At 47.6% G+C, this 16,189-nt stretch overlaps 1 long non-coding RNA gene across 4 annotated transcripts; it reads right to left on the reverse strand.

Moving 5' to 3' along the window:
* Nucleotides 1–3,720: 3,720 nt before the first annotated feature.
* Nucleotides 3,721–15,343, reverse strand: LOC308187140. Of its 4 annotated transcripts, none has more exons than XR_013944480.1 (7): nucleotides 15,019–15,343; nucleotides 14,282–14,595; nucleotides 13,145–13,271; nucleotides 11,426–11,681; nucleotides 5,130–5,224; nucleotides 4,783–4,979; nucleotides 3,721–3,799 (listed from the first exon to the last, which is right to left on the reverse strand). It is a non-coding gene; the product is annotated as an uncharacterized lncRNA (long non-coding RNA). The 4 variants fall into 4 exon arrangements; XR_013944481.1 differs by having other exon boundaries at nucleotides 3,774–3,796; XR_013944483.1 differs by lacking the exon at nucleotides 3,721–3,799 and adding an exon at nucleotides 3,850–4,119 and having other exon boundaries at nucleotides 15,019–15,342.
* Between the last annotated feature and the right edge of the window lie 846 nt (nucleotides 15,344–16,189).

Below are 16,189 nucleotides of genomic sequence, written 5' to 3' on the forward strand. Positions count from 1 at the left end.
GGCTGTCAAATTCATCGGTGAGCCCAGGCCCCACTTCCCTGTCTGGGCCCTGCCCTGGCAGCAAGGCGCAGCCCTGTGGGCCCTGAAGCCCCTGATTGTAGCCCCAGGAGCCCTGTGCCTCCCTCAGCCCCCTGCCCATGCAGGTGGGCCTGGTGTGTGCCTTGCTCAGGTTCCTCCTTGGGCACCGTGCTTGCAGGGGTGCTGGGGGCAGGGGGGGAGGGCACAGCCCTGTCTATACCAGGGGCTGTAATGGGGAGCAGGATCTGACTGGTGCTCTTTTCCTAGCGTTTGCTGCATTGCACTCCGGGGACCTAGACAAAGAGAAGCTGCGTATGATCATCACCTGTGAGTGAGGGCAGTGCTGGGGGTACTGGGACCAAGTGACAGGGGGCACAGCCCCTGCAGTCTGCAGCTCCATGCCTTGACCTGCTCCAAGGAGATGCTGCAGGGGCAAAGGGACATGCTAGTCTGACCTGTTCCTGCTGGCCCTAGAAGTATATGATGGGGTTGGCATGGTCCAGAGTGATGCTGGATGGTCTCTGTAGGTCAACGGGTTTCATCTCTGCTCTGTGTCTTTCTGTCGCAGACCTCCAAATTCATTCGGAATACGACATCCATCCATCGATCCGTCACCTGGCAGCTGGGACCATAGAGATCCTGCAACGTCAAGTACAGCAGCAACCCGCATCAAGATGGGCTAGGCTGGCAGCACTGCGCTGCTGGCCCTGAACAGCCAGGGAGCCACAGAGCTTCCCTGGGGAAGATCTCTCTGAATAAAACTCGAACTACAAGACCAGTCCCCTTGGTGTCCTTCTGGATGTCTTATGTGGCAAGGTTTTGATAGGGGGGTTCTGCAGGGGCAGCTTGTGTGAGAAGAGCCCAGGAGATGCCGCAAGGCAAGCAAGAACCATCCCCAGATGGCTCCAAAAAGGACCCGCCGCCAGAGGAGCCCATGGAGGAGCAGGTGGATCTGGCCTGAAGGAGGCTGCCGTCCATGGAGAGGCCCCAGAGAAGCAGACTCTGGAGTGGAGCTGCTGCCTGTGGAGAGCAGCCCACAGTGGAGCAGGAGGCCCGGGCCCCCCTTCCCCATTCTCCTGTGCTGCTTGCGGGAAGGAGGTAGAAGAGTGCGTAAGGGAGGAAGGTGTTTCTAGTTTGCTTTTGATTCTCACTGCTGTAGTTTGTTATTGACAGGAATAAAGAGAACAATGTTTGGGTGCTTCGGGGAGATGTATGTTTCCTCAGATGAGAAGCACTGGTTTACTGGAAACAAGCTCGTGTCCCCCTGGGAGGTGCTTGTGGACCGCTTGAGGGTCCCCAGGTCCCCAGGAAGATGTCTGGATGCCCCTGGAGGTGCTTGTGTACCTTGAGGAGATGCTACATTGCACAAAGGAGATGCTTGCGTGCTCCAGAGACATGCCTGGGTGCCCCTGTGTTGTGCTTTCTTGCTCCAAATCTATGCTTGGGTGCTCTGGGCACGTTCTTGTGTGCCTCCAGGAGAAGATGTTGTGCTCCTGGAAGGTGCTCGGATGCCCTGAGGAGATGCCAGCATGCCCTGGGAAAATGCTTGGGTACACCAGGGAGATCCTTGGTCTTCAAGGGAGGTGATTGTGTTCCCCAGCGAGGTGTTTGGCTGTCCCGTGCTGGTTTGCCTTAGGGAGATGCTTGGGTGCTACAAGGATGTTCTTGGGTGCCCCTTTTACACAGCTGGGTGCCCACAGTTGATGCTACTCTTTCCCAGGGAGGTGCTTGGGTCCTCCAAGGAGATGCTTCTTTTCTAAGGGGAGATGCTTTTGGGTAATGCAAAGAGGGGTTGGGATGCAACAGGAGAGATGCCTGAAGGATGTACTTGGGTGCCCAAGGGAGATGATTCGGTGCCTTAGGTAGAATCCTAACTTCTCCAAGGAGATGTTTTTGTGGTGTGGGAGAATTTTTCAGTGCATCCATAGTGAGATGCTTGAGTGCCAATAGGAGATGCATGGGTCCACCAGGAAAATGCTTACGTGCTTGGGTGCCCTGTGGACATACTTGAATGACCCAGGGAGGGGCTCCTGCACCCCACAGAAGCTCTGGGGTTCCAAGGGAGGTGCTTCCCATCTCCAATCAGATACCTGTGTGCCCCAGGTGGTATTTTGGAGCCTTGGGGAGACGGTTGGATTCTCCAGTCAGATGCAGGAGTATCTTGGAGTATGTGACATGCAGGAGATGCTTGCGTGTCCCTGTGAGATATTTGAGTGCTCCTGGGAGGAGCTTGTGACCCAGAGGCACATGGTGGCAGCCTCCAGGGAGGTGCTTAGGTGCCACTTGCGGTGCTTGGGGGCCATGGGGAAATGCTTGCATACCCCGAGAAGCTCCTTGGGTCCTCCAGGAAGGTGCTTGGATTCCCCAGGGAGATGCTTGTGTACCTAGGGAGATGTTTGACTGACCCAGGGCGATGTATGGTTTCTCCAGTGAGGTGTTCCATTGCTGGAGGGAAATTCCTGGGTGCTCCCGAGAGATGATTATGTGCCCCAGGCCATTCTGTGCCCATAGGAGATTCCTGTGTGCCCTTGGAAATGCTTTTCTGCTTCTGTGGACTGCTTGGGTCCTGCAAATATTCATGTTTGGGTGCCCAGCAGTAATGCTTGGGTGGTCCAGGGAGATTCCTGGGGCCTTCAGGGACACGCAAAGTGCCTTAGAATGTTCCTTGGGTGGTCCAGAAACATGCTGGGGACACTGTGGGAGATTTTAGGATCCCCCGGTGACATCCTTACGTGTCCCAAAAAGTTATTTGAGTGTTCCAGGAAGGTGCGTGGATGCTCTGGGGAGATGTTTGGGTTCTGCAGGAATGTGCTTGTATGTCCTGACGGAGATGCTTCTGTCGCCTGGGGAGATACTTGATTGCTGCAGTGGGATTTCTGAATGTTGTGCAGAGACGCTTGCTGCCTCAAGAGAGGTGCTTGTTTCCCTTGGGAAGATGATTGGGTGCCCTGTGGAAATGCCTGGCTACCCCAGGGAGGTCCTTGGCTCCTCAAGGAAGATGCTTGTCTACCCTTTGGATATGCTTTGTTGCTCCAAAGAGATGCCTGAGTGCCCCAGAGACATGCGGTGTGCCAGACCAAGGGGCTCCAGGAGTCCACGGAGGTTTGTGGGTGACCCAGGAAGATCCTTGGGCATCCCAGGGAGATGTGTGTCTTCTCCTGGGAGGTGCTCGATGGCTGTAGGGAGGTGCTTGGGAGCTCCAAGGATGTTCTTGCATGCCCTATGGAGATGCTGGGATAGCTATGAGCAATGCTTTTGTGCCCCGAGGAGGTGCTTGGTTGCCGCAGGCTCTAGCAATTCCCTGTATGCCACAGTCATCTCACTCAGGCAGGCAGGAATTTCCCAGGGAACTCAAGCATCTCCACATTTCTCTGATTCTCTCATCCATGGAGTTGCTTGTTGGCCCCACAGCCATTCTTGGTTTCTCCAGTGTGGACCTTGGGTGTTCCAGGGAGATGCTTGGTGAGTCAGCAAGATTCTAAGCACCCCTGGGGAGGTGTCTGAGTACATCAGGAGGTGCTTGGTTTTCCTGGGGATATGCTTAGGTGCCCAAAGAGGTGCTTGTGTTCCCCTGGAGGAGCTTGGGCGCTCCAGGGCAGGAGCCTGGTTCTTAACGATTGAGTGCTCCAGGAAGATACTTATGTGTGTCCAGGCAGAGAGAGAGTCAGGTGCTGCAGGGAGCTGCTTGGGTGCTCCAGGGTGGTGACGCATCAGAAGATGCTGAAATTAACCACTTCGCTTCTCAAAAACGGAAGGGCTCTTTCAACTGGCGTTACAGCTGCTACGAGAAGAAAAAATGAAGTAGGGAGGTCAGAAGCATAGTAGAGAAGGAACACCGGGGGTGGGAGAGTCATTTCACTTTGCTTCAGAAAAATCACAGCAATGAAATCTGAGTAAGCCATCCGACATTCTCTTTGTCGTTGACATTGAGAAAAAGGCGCACAAATTGCACCTCTGAGGCGTCTATTCCAGGCATCTGCTTTAGAATGAGATAACTGGGCTCAGGGGTGCTCATTTCTTTACTCAGACCGTAAGAGGCGCCTAATGACTAGTTTGCATGAGGACATATGTATTTGTCTAGATGTTTCACACCTCAAGAACCTAGGAGGAAAGGGGAAGAAAAGTCAGCGCATGCCTACGTGAACAGGACTTTGCTGATACGCGGGCATATTCCAGTTACATCTGTCTTTGAAGTATATGCCCCTAGTTTAGACTTTTTGAATACATGAAAGGAGAAAAAGGGACCTAAGCAGCAAATGGGAGGAAAAAGAAAACACACAGCACTTCAGGCTGATCTCATATTGAGGAGTTCCAGATGAAACAGAGAACAGAATCTCAAAACTTCTTTTACAAACTGCTGCTTCTACTCCTGTTCCCACAGAAACTGACAGTCCAATAAAGAGCTTCAGACTTCACTAACATAGTCCTGTAAATACTGTTTGTAATTATAAAGAAAGATCTCTGTGCTTTTCAGTGCTCTAACATGCCTACATATCAAAGCCTTTTCATGAGCAAGCCGTGGTGGCATTTGGTCTGACGGTTTAGAATGAAACCAGGGCTTTCAGCGAATAATCCAATCACAGATATTGGAGAGTCAGCAGAAGTAAAAGCCCTGCCTGCTTCTTGCAAAATCACAACAGTGCACTAGAGCAGTCCTAAAAACAAAGTTAAACCTTCCTTCCCCAAAATGCTGAGAAATACAAACACTGAGAAATTACAAGTACACACAGATAAGATGCTACGCACAGATCAACGCTTGTTTACCTTCTGTGGGTCAACGGGCTTTGTAAATTCCACGAAACGTCTGTCAGTGGCAAGTCTCTGAGTAAGCTCCCTTAAGAAAACTCTAAGTTCACGCAACGTATCCTCCAATTCCTCCTCCAGCAGTCCTACTTCTTCCTCTGTCGGCTCTTGAGGCTCAGCTGGTGATGCTACAGGCAGGACTTCCAATGTCCGGCGAACTTCAATTAACCAGGAAAAATTAGCCAATTCACAGTACTCAAATACAAGCAGATGAAAAATTACCGATAGAAAATGACCAGCAAAGAAAATACCAAAGAGCTAGTAACTTTCAGTTAGGAGGGTTTTAGATGTACTTCTTAGATCCTCACCTGCTTTCTTTACCGGAGGCTTAACAGTTCCATTTAGAGTTAGGTCCTCAAAAAATTTTGTTCTGTCTTCCTTACTCGTAAACTTCTCCAAATTCCTTAATAAATAATTTTTGGATCGAAAGCAGAAGGAGAAAAAACATTTCAGATTTAAGGCCACAAAGAAATCATACTCTATTCCAAAAAGATGAGTACCTGTTAAAATTACTAATAACCTGAAGAAGACAAACTGAAGTTATCTTCTTGGCCTTAAAAGGCTACATTTTCACAGCTTAGCATGGCAAGTTCAAATATCACCTTTAAGAAACACCTGCAGAATTACATTTCAATGAAAGGATTGTGCAATGATAAAGTAATGGCATTCACCACATCCAAGATCGCTTACTTTGTATTTACTTGCCTTGCTGCCCTTTAGTTAGAACCTTTATGGCTATAGAGGGAAGAGAAAGGCTTCAGTAGACAAGTGAGGGCTTTTTGCTGAGTTTTTATTTCTGTACCAAAAGAAGGTGTCTGAAGTAGCTAGCACTTCTTGGGTTTCCTCCATTATTCAATTTCTAGTATCAAAAGGGAGGTAAGGAATTTCAAGACTTATTTTAGAAGGAATTTAGAACCAGCACACAAACTGCTGCGGAAACTTAAGCACTTTCAAAGCAGTTGACAATAAACACACCTACGTAAGACCCATTCTCTCCCCCAATAACTGAGACAAAATAATCAGAAGGAGAACAGCTTGTTCCTGTTTTGAACACCTTCCTTTAATGTAAACGCTCAGAAGTCATCCAAGTTATGCATGTACTTTTACTACAGTTTGTTTAGGAATACAACTATAAATTGATTTCAAAGTTACTTAAGCAGAAACTGGATCTCGGCTTTCCAGCTTAGAAAGCTTTGGCTCATATTTGGCTCGACTTGCTGAGGCGACCGGCTCTGGGGCAGACGTGTGCTGCAGCGGAGCGCGGGATCGGGACAGGCAGGGCTATTTTTCGGGCATCGAGCCTACGTGAGGGAGCCGCCAGGCACCGGCAGCCCTCGTGAGGGAGGCTGACGAGGCGTAGGCGGAGCCAGCAGCGTCAGCGACAGCTCCTCCCCCCGGCCGTTCAAAGGCAGCCCTTAGGGAGCGCGAGCGACCAGGAGCGCGGCGACCAGGGCCGGCAAACAGGGAGTGATGCGGGGGGAGTGACGCGGCAGTTAGCGAGGCAGTGAGCGCGGGCAGGGCGGGCGGGGACCCATCGTCGCTCTGTTGCAGCTGCCTCTCCCTTCGGTGCTTGTAACCTGCTTGCGTAGAACCTGACCATGGTATCAACCAGGCAGAAAACCGTGGCCTCCGCATCTCGTGCGGCATCTCCAGCCACGGTCACCAGGGTGGCTACTCAGACGGAGGGATCCGGGAAACACGCAGCCGTCCAGGTCCTGGGCTGCAGAGTGTGCCCCAGCCTTCTGTCGGTCTCCGACAGCAGTGGTGGGTATGCCTGTGGGAGGTGTGCCGAGGTTGAAGAACTGCTCAGCCAGGTAGCGGTGCTCTGGGAGGAGGTGAACAGGCTCAGGAGCATCAGGGAATCGGAGATGGAAATTGAATGGTGGAGGTGCACTCTACCCTCTCTGAGGCAGGCTCACGAGCCTGCCACAGCACAGGCGTCTCCTGTTATGCAGAAGACGGAGGTTCCCTCCTCCTGCCAGGCAGCGGGAGGAGACCTAGATCAAGGGGAGGAATGGAGGCAGGTGCCTATTCGGGGTGGTAGGCGAGCCCTCTCTCTGCCCACCTCACCTTCTCATCTACCCTTAAATAATCGATATGAAGGACTAGAACAAGACAACCCGAATGACAAAGTAGATAAAAACCCGTCCCAGTTGGAGGGGGCGCCTAAGACAAGGCGACCTACACATCGCATTGCCACATCATCCTTCAAAAAAGAAAGAAGGGCTATTGTTATGGGGGGCTCCCTTCTGAAAGGGACAGAGGGACCGATATGCCGACCGGACCCAACCCGCAGAGAAGTCTGTTGCCTCCCTGGGGCTCGGGTGAGAGACTTCGCCAAGAAAGTCAAGCGCCTGGTACGGCCCACTGACTACTACCCGGTACTGGTCTTTCAGGCTGGTAGCGATGAAGTAGCAACGAGAAGTCCGAAGGCGATCAAAAGAGACTTTAGGGACTTGGGGTGACTACTTAGAGGATCAGGGGCGCAGGTTGTGTTTGCCTCTGTCCTTCCAATAGGGGGGATCGAAGCTGAAAGGCGTGCTGCTCACATAAACTCGTGGCTTCGAGACTGGTGTGACCGGCAGAACTTTGGGTTCTTTGATCACGGGAAGGTCTATGCTACACAGGGCCTGATGGCACCGGATGGGATGTGCCTCTCTCGGAGAGGGGTAAGGATCTTTGGTCAGGAGTTGGCAGGGCTGATAGATAGGGCTTTAAACTAGAGTCGAAGGGGGAAGGGGCTAAAACCAGGCACGCCGGTGAAGACCTAAGGGAAGGTACGCTAGAATCAGAGGGGCTGTGTGCCAGTGAGGTCCTTCGGGCAGATCCACAAGGTGCTGAGTGTAAGGAGACACACCTGAAGTGCTTCTACACGAACGCATGCAGTATGAGGAATAAAATGGATGAGCTAGAAGTCCTGGCCCAGTCCCGCAACTACGACATCATCGGCATAAGCGAAACCTGGTGGGATGAGTCCTGTGACTGGGGTGTTGCAATAGATGGTTACAGGCTCTTCAGGAGGGACAGGCAGGGTAGGCGAGGTGGTGGGGTGGCGATGTATGTGAAGCAGGGGCTGGACTGTGTGGAACTTCAGGTCGGCGATGGCGAAGTTGAGAGCCTCTGGGTAAGGATCAAGGGACGAACGAATAAAGGGGATGTCGTTGTGGGAGTCTATTACAGACCGCCTGGCCAGGACGATAGCGCCGATAAATTATTCTTTACAGAACTAAGAGAGGCCTTGGGATTAACTCCCCTTGTCCTTATGGGGGACTTCAACTTGCCAGACGTTAACTGGGAGTGCCACACGGCTGACACGAGCAAGTCCAGGAGGTTCATGAAGCACCTAGATGATAACTTCTTGGTGCAGGTGCTAACGGAGCCAACTAGGAAAGGTGCCCTCCTAGACCTGTTGCTAGAAAACAGGGAGGGTCTGGTGGGAGATGTGGTGATTGGTGGCCGCCTTGGTCATAGCGACCATGAAGTGGTTGAATTCAAAATTTACGGTGACAGAAGGAAAAGTGCCACCAAAACCTCATCCCTAGATATGGGGAAAGCGGACTTCAGGCTGCTCAGGGAACTAGTCAGCAAGGTCCCCTGGGAAACTGCTCTTGAAGGCCTCGATGTCCACCAGTGCTGGTCATTCTTTAAGCGATGCCTCCTAGAAGCACAAGATCAGGCAATTCCTAAATATCGCAAGTCAGGCAGGCGGGGCAGGAGGCCGGCGTGGCTGACCAGGAACATTCTAATGGAGATTAGGCGGAAACAGAGAGTGTTTCGCTACTGGAAGGAGGGCCAGGTGTCATGGAAAGGATACAGGGATGCTGTTCGTGTTTGTAGGGAGAAAATTCGTGTGGCCAAAGCACACCTAGAGTTGAAGCTGGCTGTGTCTGTGAGAGAAAATAAAAAGGGCTTTTTCAGATATGTGAATGGAAAAAAGAGAACTAAAGAATACATAGGGCCGCTCCTTGATAGGGAAGGTCTCCTCACAGACAATGACATAGGCAAAGCAGAGACGCTTAACGCCTTCTTTGCCTCTGTCTTCAATGCCAATGATGGGCTTCGGGACCCAGGGTGCCCTGAGCTGGAGGACCGGGACAGTGGGGATGACAAACTCCCAACCGACCCTGAACGTGTGCGGGATTTGCTACTCCACCTGGATCCCTACAAATCCATGGGTCCGGATGGGATTCATCCCCGGGTGCTGAAAGAGCTGGCGGACGTCATCGCGGAACCTCTCTCAATTATTTTTCAACGATCCTGGGAATTTGGAGAGGTCCCAGTAGACTGGAAGCTGGCAAATGTTGTGCCGATTTACAAGAAGGGTCAGAAAGAAGACCCTAGCAATTACAGGCCTGTCAGTCTCACGTCAGTGCCTGGTAAAATCATGGAGAAGATGGTTCTCGAACTTATTGAGGTGCACCTGGGGGACAAAGCAGTCATTGGTCCCAGCCAGCATGGGTTTGTGAAGGGTAGGTCCTGCCTAACTAACCTGATTTCCTTTTATGATAAGATCACCCGTATGATGGACCAAGGGAAACCAGCTGATGTGATTTTTTTGGACTTCAGCAAGGCTTTTGACACGGTTTCCCATAGGATCCTACTGGACAAAATGTCCACCATACAGCTAAATAAAAACATCATACGATGGGTGAGCAATTGGCTAACGGGCAGGGCCCAAAGGGTTATGGTAAATGGGGCTGCGTCAGGCTGGCGGGCGGTCACCAGTGGGGTCCCTCAAGGCTCCATTTTAGGGCCGGTACTTTTCAATATTTTTATAAACGATCTGGATGTAGGAATAGAAGGTATTTTGAGCAAGTTTGCTGATGACACCAAACTTGGAGGAGTTGTGGACTCGAATGAGGGTGGAAAGGCCTTGCAGAGGGATCTGGATAGGTTGGAGAGCTGGGCGATCACCAATCGCATGAAGTTCAATAAGAGCAAGTGCCGGGTCCTGCACCTGGGACGGGGAAACCCTGGCTGCACGTACAGACTGGGCGATGAGACGCTGGAGAGCAGCCTAGAAGAGAGGGATCTGGGGGTCGTGGTTGACAGCAAGTTGAATATGAGCCAGCAGTGTGCCCTGGCGGCCAGGAGGGCCAACCGTGTCCTGGGGTGCATCAAGCACGGCATCGCTAGTAGGTCAAGGGAGGTGATTGTCCCGCTCTACTCTGCGCTGGTGCGGCCTCACCTCGAGTACTGTGTGCAGTTCTGGGCACCACAGTATAAAAAGGACATGAAACTGTTGGAGAGTGTACAGAGGAGGGCTACGAAGATGGTGAAAGGCCTGGAGGGGAAGACATACGAGGAACGGCTGAGGTCACTGGGCCTGTTCAGCCTGGAGAAGAGGAGGCTGAGGGGAGACCTCATCACAGTCTACAACTTCCTCGTAAGGGGGTGTCGAGAGGCAGGAGACCTTTTCTCCATTAACACCAGTGACAGGACCCGCGGGAACGGGGTTAAGCTGAGGCAGGGGAAATTTAGGCTTGACATCAGGAGGGGGTTCTTCACAGAGAGGGTGGTTGCACACTGGAACAGGCTCCCCAGGGAAGTGGTCACTGCACCGAGCCTGTCTGAATTTAAGAAGAGATTGGACTGTGCACTTAGTCACATGGTCTGAACTTTTGGGTAGACCTGTGCGGTGTCAAGAGTTGGACTTGATGATCCTTAAGGGTCCCTTCCAACTCAGGATATTCTATGATTCTATGATTCTATGATATGAAGAAAGAAGCTGATTTTTTTATTAAAGCGTTTCAATTCTCTACTAAATTGCATTATTAGCAGTTTACCCAGTACAGCATGAAATGACAGACTGCAGAAGAAATCTCTTCAGTAAAAATATCTTTTTGTCATTTACATTTCAAGCACTGCATATTTTGCACAAATTATGCTGGTGCTGTCTTCTGAGCATTTTGGATCAGCTAGCGAAAAGGAAAGCTTGGAGAAGAAAACTAAAACACTAAAAAAACTAAAACACGTAGAGTAGCCTGTTAAGACACAACTATCCAGTCATGTAACGGGTCTGTCCTTACTTGTATGGCTCACAAATGTTTTTACTAAAGGTGATGTCAAACAACAATTTCCTGCCTAAATGTAAAAACACCAAATCTGCTTATGTTTATTTTTTCGAGTTAAAACCACATCAGTTTGTAAATGAAGCGTTTTGTGAATTTTAATGCTTTGATTGCACATACTGCAACAGCACAAGTTGTATATGTACATGTAAAAACAAAACAAACAGAAGCCCCAGACCTTAGCTGCCTTACAAACAGAATAAAAAACAAGGCTACAAAAAGTACACGACATGCAGTCTGATACAGAGCCATCTACTGAGAGCACACAGTCTTATGAGGCAAGGAAAACTACTTTCTGGATCCCACTGAGACCAGCATTTCTTTCCACAGACAGAGCTCTATTAACAGCACCTCCCAGCTTCCTGAGCTGCTAGCAACATCCTCACTGTAAAATTCGGTATGGAAAATGTGGATGTGTACAACATCCATAATGTTTATGCTTTTCTCTAAAAGAAAAGTGGATTTTCAGACAGAAGCAAACATAACAGCACATGAAAACAAGGCCACCTCCATTACCAATGAATTTTGCTTACCTTACTTGCAACTCAATTGATCCTTTACATACAGTCAATGAATCCTATGAGAAGAAAAAGAAAAGAACATACCACTCTGCATATTTCTTCTGGCGGTGCAATATTAGTAAACAGAATGGATAGGTCCAGGGTGTGAATGGGAAACTTCTCCAAAGCATGCAACACCGCGGGTGCCAAATAAGAAACCTGGCCATATCCTGCTTTTCCTACTATTAGCAGATGAGGCTGACACGATGTTGGTTTGTAGTAAGCACTCCTAGAACAAGAGTCATAAGAAAACAAGTTTAGAAATGAGGTGCTGAATAGACACACAGATGTTCCAAGTACTTTTCCTATATACTTCCCCATCCCCCCTCCCCCCCCCAAATAATCTCCATTTTCCAGCAAGTAATAAGCTGTTCTGTGATCAGGAAGACTATCAAAGCCCATTTTCTTACAATCTTGTGCCATTACTCCCCCTCAGAAATCCCGCCCATCTCTATCGTGTCTGCTGTCCATTTGGCTGGGCTACGTAATGACTCCTCAAGTGTACACATGGACTGTCTAACCAAATACACAGACGACACCTGATCTGCTACCTGATATGGGGGAGCACAGCAACTTTCTCTCTCAGCACACACCAATCTGGATCTCATCACTTCCCATATACACCAGTCTTCAGAAGGTCTCAAGTTGAAGTACCCGAGAGATCTCTACATCTGTCAAGTTTAGCCGAAATGTGGCCCTAGTTACTGGAGAAGGTAGCAAGAAAGGAGCAGAACAGCTTTTCTAGAAAAAAATGGATGTGGGCGCTGAACCACGTGGGCCGTATCTAAAGCAGCACACAACTGGATTGGTTAAATGACAGCGGTACATTAAACACATGTAAGATTTCCAGTTAATTTATTCAGTCATTCTAATTGTTTCATCTTCTTCCCTTCTGTTTCCTATTCGTTACTAAACCAAGACTGCAAATTAATAGCCTGGCAATCTTGCTTTCCTACTAGGAAATATATTTGCGAGAAGCATTTGCTTTTTTTCCACTACAATAAGGCTGTACCTTTACTGGCTTAAATCAAGGATGCTAGAGAGTTAACTTTGCTCAAAAGGACAGAACATTTCCTGGACAGCACAGCAACAGAAAGTGAGAAAAATAACTGACGCGACTGTGACAACATAATCTAACTTTCCAACCGTGGGCTTACGTGACTTCCACATTAAAATGCCAAAAGATAACACAATTTGGTGGCTTAATGGTAACAAATAAAAACACCGTTTGAATTTGTCTCAAGGTGTTTTAACAAGCCATTTCTCAGTTTTCCTTCTGCTACAGAATTCACTACTTGTTTAGCAGTCCTGCAAAACAGAAGGGCAAAAGGTGGCAACACAAATCCAGAAAGTTGCTTATTTTTAGCTGAAAGGACAGACAGCACGTTTATGTGGTCTGGAGTCTTTCAAAGAATGCCATGGATTAAGTAGACATGTTCTAGTAGTCTGCGGATCACTTTGGCTTGGGAGGAGAAGCCTGGGCTTTTCACTTTGATCATTTAGAGCAACTTACTTCATTAGAACTTTAGTCCCTTCACACTTTCTTCTTGAGAATACCGAGCACCCCTTCAACACACAAACTTGATGTTCCCCCTTCCTCGACCAACCCTCACGCTTTTAACGGCTGAAACTGTTTACAAAGACTCAGCAGTCCTAAGAATGTAAACATAATGGGGACCCATCTTTCTTTACCTGCAGAAACAGAGGAATTTTTCCTCTCGTCTGTCAGGCATTTTATCTGGTAGTTCATCTCCAGAGATTGAGGATGCGTCGTCATCACTGTCAAGTATATCATCTTGTAAAATAGGATTTAAATTGTCTGAAAGACAAAAGAGGTTTGTTAACTTTCCTGAATAGCCTGTGCCTCTTTCTCTTGCATTAATACAGCTTCTAAATCAGTGCCAAAACCATTGCTTCATTTGAGGGCACACACACAATGCTACTTCCTAGAGTTCATCCCACCACAGATCTAAGGAGATGGCACAAGTCTCAATAAAGCTGTCTTATGTCCCACTGATGTGTATGTATAAGGTACGCTACTCTGTTGGTGATTTTTTTTTCCCCCTTAGAATAAAGAAGATTAGGAACAATTTCTGTAGCTGCTAAATAGCTATAAAAACAAGACCCTTTCTTTCTGGAGGAGGTTCCCACAATGAAAACACGGGGATTAAGGATGTGATGGTCACAGAATTCCATTCGTCTAGGACTACTGAGACCTGACAGAGAGACCAATGCGTCTTCTACGTAAGGCTCCTTAAAGATCACTGAAGGAGAAGATAGAAGGCAGACAGCAGAGCGGGAGCGCAATTACCAATCCCCTAGCCTCTCTGCTTCCACAATCATTTAAATTAGGAGACTGGTGAAAAATCACGATAGCTAAAACAATATTTAGCTTAAACCAGTTATACTTGTATCCTGGTCCCGATGTTCTTCAGAAAGGAATTAAAAACACCAACCTAAAAATGCTTCCCCTCCACGTATCGGAGTTTTTATTTTTAAAGGAAAAGAGGCGCCTTATACTTCAAACCTTCAGTCAACCTCTACAAATGCTAATTGTCTTAGCTACTGTCAGAAGCAGGATGCTTTAGCAGAGAACGCATAGTCCTCTACCGGGTGTTGGGTCATTCAGAGCTTCTATTTGGCATTGCAGTTTAGAATCCAGAATAAAACCTATGCATTATATTCCAGATATTCCCAAAATAAACACACGCACATGCAAATAATAAAATTCTACCATCACTATGTCTGGAAGGTTTCTGTATGCTGATTGCACAAACCACAAGCTTTCGCTCTGGCAGAATTTTAAAGAAGTGGATGCTACGGTTATACCTTGCTGTCGGTCCTTCTTTAGCGCAAGCTCTGCATGCAGGAATGTCTTCTGCACGGCTTGTAAAATATTCGCTACTGAATTTTCAAAAAGCGGCTTAAAAATGGGTGACAGTGCTTGTCCAGGTGAAGCCACAATCCTGTTTGAAGCTGGAACAACCTTCTTCAGAGCCATAAAAAAAGCCTTTGCTTTTATTTTCATGGAATTAACGTCTAGTCGCAATTTCTCCCCACTTGCATAGATCGGAGGATAGCGTCGACACACAGAGCACAGCGCAGCTTCAGCACATAAGGATTTTATATCTGCACCACATTACCTTAATAAACAAAAATCAAATGTTACATTAGTCAAGGCCCAGGTTTACAATATGCAACATTTAAAGAATTTGTAATGCCAAAACTAAACAGGTTAACAGGGACTTGAAAGTGCTACCGCCCTGCAGGGAAGTTTTGTTATGTTGCTCACTGCCTGATATCCTGTGCTTATTAAGCAGAAGCAGGCCCCTTATCAAAACTGTACTCTTGAGGAAGATGCCCCAAAACCATTCAATGTTCTCAGACAACATGAAGAACGACAACAAAAATAAATAGATGAAAGCACCTGATTGCTACGAAGGCGTGCCAGCTGACTCATGGACTAGTTGTGCAGAAAGGCACAAGAGCTTGGGTACTGCCTGGCACAAGCTAAGATTCTTCAGAACTTAGTCACAAGCATTAATCCATTTTGTTTTCAGTCTTACCAATGCATTTCTCAGCTAGCTCATCAAGCAACAGGTGCGGTGGCTTAGGGATCCGGTCACGAGTATGAATCTTGAAAATTTCTTTTCTAGCATGGAAACAAAATCATCGCATTTTAGCTTGTCCTAAGTTTTCCTTAAAAACACCCACAAAAACAAACAAACCAAAAATCAAACAAACAAAAAACAGTCTTCCCTCAAAACCCCCCATATATTAATATACTTTTCTTGTTTGCTAAACTTTCAAGTATTGTACAGTTACGTAATATACACTCTGCATTTTCAACCAGGAAATCCAGTATTTCTTAATTTGTTACACTGAACTTTTGATAGGAACCTGCAATGAAAGTAAAGGCATTTATACCTTCTATAATAAGTTTCCAAAATATGAGACCTAATGACCCAGAGGAAAACACTGGAATGAAAAATTTATCCAGAAACAGATCTTTTTTCTCCAAAAAACTTCTCTAAAATTGAGCAAACTTTCATTGTGACAGTCTCATCAGTCATCAAATTTGCTTTTCAGTCAGTAAAGTCGCAGAAAGCACTTCTAGCGCTGTGTTTCAAGCTGCTACAATTACTATAAAGAAGAAAATAATTATGACTCAAACTACTACCACCGATCCGGGGAACAATCAAATGCAAATACGTCCCCTATCCATTCATAAAGGAAGTACTGAGACCAAACAAGACTGAGTCTTGTTTACTGGACTGCACAGGAGCGAGGCCATCTACCTCATCAAAGAAAATAACTGAAGGTCGCATCTGATAGGCCCAGAATGAAAACACAGAGTAAAACAGCAGTATTTGAAGAAAAAAATGCACAAAAACATTATGGTTGGAATGTCACCAAAACGCGATTTTTCACTTTAGCATCTGGGACCTCTACTGATAGAGCTAATGGACTATCTGGCATGACTAACAGAAGATGGCAGTCTTCTTGGCAAACAAGAAAAAAAAACCACGAGTCAGAACTTAATTCAATTACAGGTTCGGGAAGCAAGCTTCCTTTATGAATTTAAATAACCATGATTCCAGCCTGCATCTGTTAGATGCTTTCATCTATTTACATTTTGTTGTCGTTCTTCGTGTTGTCTGAGAACATTGAATGGTTTTGGGGCATCTTCCTCAAGAGTATAGTCTTGATGAGGAGTCTGCTTCGGCTTAATAAGCA

Source organism: Anser brachyrhynchus, assembly GCF_964034855.1.
Source record: "Anser brachyrhynchus genome assembly, contig: SCAFFOLD_145, whole genome shotgun sequence".
Classification (NCBI taxonomy): domain Eukaryota; kingdom Metazoa; phylum Chordata; class Aves; order Anseriformes; family Anatidae; genus Anser; species Anser brachyrhynchus.